We start from the raw sequence: 4451 nt of genomic DNA, 5'->3' as shown, positions 1-4451 counted from the left end.
AATGTACTTGTGAGGGCTAAGATGGAAGCACAGTTCTCCATGATTACAATATCCAAGTTATTTCTAGAATGCTGCATATGTAATCTCCAGAGTGAAAAACATATTTACTTACTTCAACTATTTGACTTATAATTTTAATAGAGTTTAACAGGCATTTCTATTTCTAGTCTTGAGAAGTCCCAACCTGGCTAACCCCATTCATATACTTCCTGACAGAATTATTTGACTGTCCCCACTAACTCAATTATTTCCTTCAACTAAAGACAGAGGTTACAATTATTGGATTCAGATTATATACTTTTCATGAAATCAAAGTACATCAAAAAGAAACCAAATAATCAAAAAGGCAAATCTGAGAAGATAAACATCATTTGAACCATTTGAACAAACGAGAAAAAGTTTAACCAAATATGGATTTTCCTGGGGCAGATGAGAAAGCCCAGAGGTAAGGAAACCAGCTATGAGGCCACCATCATGATTTAGAAGTATGACAGAATGAGCCAAACCTAGGAAGATATTTTTATGGAAGAAACAGTAGGACTGTACCCAATGCTCTGCCATGCAGACGAATGAATACAAAATAAAAGGCTCTGCACACATAAAGATTTATGAAGTCAAAGTGTACAACCATGAACAACTAGAGAGAAAGAAAATATATAATAATGTGTCTCATCATCAGAGAAAGGGCTAAAAATGTAAACTGATCTCTGGAACTCAGAGCCTTGAAAGCCAAAGAAGATTGTGCTGGCTGCAGGAGGAAGGAAGTCTCAGCTCCAAGCACCTGGAGCACCGCAGACCTATACAATTCCACTGAATGGTCATTTTAAACGAAGATCGGAAGACTCAAGGAAGCCCAGAACTAGAAAATTTCTCAAAGATCACATGTCCGGTTTTTTGGTTTGTTTTCTTTTTTTAAAGACTATTTTTTAGAGCAGGTTTTGATTCACAGCACAACTGAGCAGAAACTATAGAGATTTTCCATAAACCCTTTGCCCCCACACTGCATTATCAACATTTCCTACCAGACTGGTACATGTTACAACTGATGAGCCTATATTGTCATGTGTCTGTTTTACAGATTTGGAAAGTGCAAACAGGTACACAGAAGTCCTCCTGCCCAAGGTCCCATGGCCAGATGCTGTCAGAACTAGGAAAAAAGTGCCTGGGTCCCAATCCTATATGCATTCAGTGAAGCATAAACAGCCAAGTACAGATTCCCTGACATTCACTCCACAGGATGCCTCATTTCAACTTGGCCTGTTAAAATAACTATTGTCAGGCACCAAAATGACTTAACTGTCTCTAGGATGTAGGGAGAACTCTGCTTTTCTTTGAGACAATCTTCAGTATTATCAACACCAATGCCTATATCCTGGGTTCTATGTGCTAATCACTGCGTCCCACGACTTTTCTATACTATGAAATTACTAGTTTAATACTCAAACATAGTATTCATCTGCAGACTGACATTATGACTTTCTTCTTCCTGGAGACAGATCTATGGAGGTGTTTTCACAGATAAAACTAAACCCCATATTAGATCTTTTTCTAGCTCAAGAGATTTCCCACAGTACAGCAGTCTCCACTCATCCACAGGGGATAAGATTCAAGACCCCCCTGTGGATGCCTAAAACCACAGACAGTACCAAACCCTATATATACTATGTTTTTCCCTATACATACATACTTCTGATAAAGTCTAACTTATCAGGCACAGTAAAAGATTAACAACAATAGCTAAAAATAAAGTAGAATAAGTATAAGAATATACTGTAATAAACATTATATGAATGTGGTCTCTCTCTGTCTCTCAAAATATCTCACTGTACTGAACTCACCTATTTTCAGACTGCAGTTGACCACAGGTAACTGAAAGCGCAGAAAGGAAATTGTGTATAAGGGGGTCTATTGTATTCTTAAATAATTATCCAAAGGTTAACAAATACAATGTTGACTGGTTAATCATTTCAAACAGGGCAACTGCCTATCCTGATGATGGGAGTGTTTGTTTACCCTGACAAGAGCAAAGCAGTGTTCTTCCCTAGTGATATTTTAAAGTCTGATGAAGGGAAGTTTGTCAAGAGCAGGGCTCCCAGCTTCTATTGCTCTTGTATCTTTCACAAAAACAGGACGGTGATGAGTTCATAGTAAGTAGTCTACATATATGTACATATGTACTGAATGAATGAATGTGAGATTATAATGATCGCCTCCTGAAGAATCACAGTTGGAAAAAAAAAAAGAAAAGCTATGCTTATAAAGACACAAAACTAAATTATTTCTTGTTCTGTCTTTGGAAAATTATCAGAAGCACTTAAATTTCTCCCTACATACCAAAAAAAAAAAAAAAAAAAAAATTAAAAAATCTCTCTCCAAACAACACAATACACAGAGATTGAGCTCCTTTACCAAATACAAATACGATAAGGACTGTCACAACCTACCTTCCTCACTGGGTCCACAATACAAACTTAATAATCTCCAAGGAAACATGAGTATGTTCTTTTTTCTACAAGAAAATTAACTGACTTACTCTCTCTGGTAGACAATGTCCCATCTTCAGCTAATGGGAGGGATCTGTCCCCTCCAGTCTCTGAGACTATGGAGAAGATACCCTCATGTCAATTCCAAAAATCATCAAGGAGAACACTATTTGACCACATTTTTCCATCAACCATCGGCATCATTTGAATGAAAAATGCCCCTTTTCATATATATGAACTTGACTACCTCACCCTCCTGATTTTTCCAATATGCCTTCACAATCATTTTAATACATTTCTTCGCCTATCTCAATCAGAAAATTAAAAGGCTAATTTCTGTCCATATTTGCTTACAGAAATTTTGCTAATGAAATATAAAAAATATGACATATAAAGATAATAATATAAAAAAGATAATATAAAGATAAGTGACAGAGGATTTGTCAAAAACTAATATACAGTAATTAAAGATTGTCTGAATCTCTAATTAATCTGGGTCTACTCTACAGCCTACTGCATGGTTCTAAATCTGCAGTGTTCCTAAGAACCCTCTGGGAAGCTTCTGAAAATGCAGAATCCTGGGCTTCTCCCCAAAATACGAATAATTAAAGCTATTGAGGCACTCAGCAATCTACATTTTTTTTTTCCTTTTTGTCTTTTTCCGTGTCCGGCAACGGATCGCAACCCTCAGTGTCGCCCCCGTACCAGACCGGGACCAGCAACAGGATCGCAACCCTCGGTGTTGCTCCCGCACCTCGAGCGGCTGGTCTGTATGTGGGATCTGAACCCTCGGCAGGAGCGCCACCACGCCCCCAAGCGGCGCACTGTAGCATGCGCCACCGGGCCGTCCCCAGCAATCTACATTTTTAACAAGCATCTCAGATGATTCTGATGCAGGGCCAGAGCCCAGCCAAGCTCACAGAAAGCTAGTGGAAAGGGAGGTAATACAATGTTTTGGAAAAAATCAGCATAGACAGAGCCTGAGTTTCAATTCTAGTACTTCTGGCTCTAACCGGCCATGTGACCATAGACTTAACTTCCCCAGGTCTCAGTTTACTTGTCTGTAACAGAAGGATGTTGGACTGATGGCTAAGATGCCTTCCTGCTATAAAACTCTGTGATTTGTAAAAAAACAAAAAAGAGGTAGCTTAGCTTTATAAACGTAGACACTGTGATTTTACTAGAAAATAGTATTTGAATATTCACAAGAATAATGTTTATTCAAGCATTTCTACATCAGAGATAAAGAGTCTCTTAACCATACCTCAAGCATGCCAGATACATAGTTCAATGTCAAATTTTAAACATCCGAATTAAATCTCACACGCACACACCCCCACACACCCAGCCCTATCTGGGGCTGTAGAGGCAGGAATGTGTCTACTAGGTGTTCAGCTGAAAAGTTTACCTGGATTATGTGAAGAGTTCATTTGGATAATGCTCCAGACTTTAAAGACCACCATCGTGACATCATTAACCACATTCCAAAAGAACCAAGGCAACATTCAAGTGGCACCTTTTTGGAAAGTAATAACCAGCAGCTACTCGTATCTCAGACTTTGCTTTGGAGGAGGAAGGCCTCACTCTACAATGAGAGCCAGAAGTTGCAGGCGGAGTGTCTCAACATTTAAAAACTCTGTATAGTTTGCTGGAGCTGAGATTAAACATTTATCCTGCCCTTGCAACCACTTTGGTTTCCAGGGAACTGAGTGCTACGGCTGAGGCAGGCTGAGGAGAGGTACACACAGCACACACCAAAGTTAACTGAAAATTTTCAAAGTGTCTTTTTATCCCTTTAACTCAAAGATGAACACATTTCAAGGTGACCCAATCCTCAAGTGACAGACAGTGTTTTAAAACGGCCAGAGCTCTCCATTTAAACAATTTCTAGTGACATGTTTAAATCGTATTCTCGAGGGCTCTGTCTGCTGTCTCATTTACTAGTCTTTCTTTCCTGACAGAGGCATC

The sequence above is a fragment of the Galeopterus variegatus genome, unplaced genomic scaffold (assembly GCF_000696425.1).
Source record: "Galeopterus variegatus unplaced genomic scaffold, G_variegatus-3.0.2 Scaffold5652, whole genome shotgun sequence".
In the NCBI taxonomy this organism is placed as follows: Eukaryota; Metazoa; Chordata; class Mammalia; order Dermoptera; family Cynocephalidae; genus Galeopterus; species Galeopterus variegatus.
Note: the sequence above shows the minus strand (reverse complement) of the source record.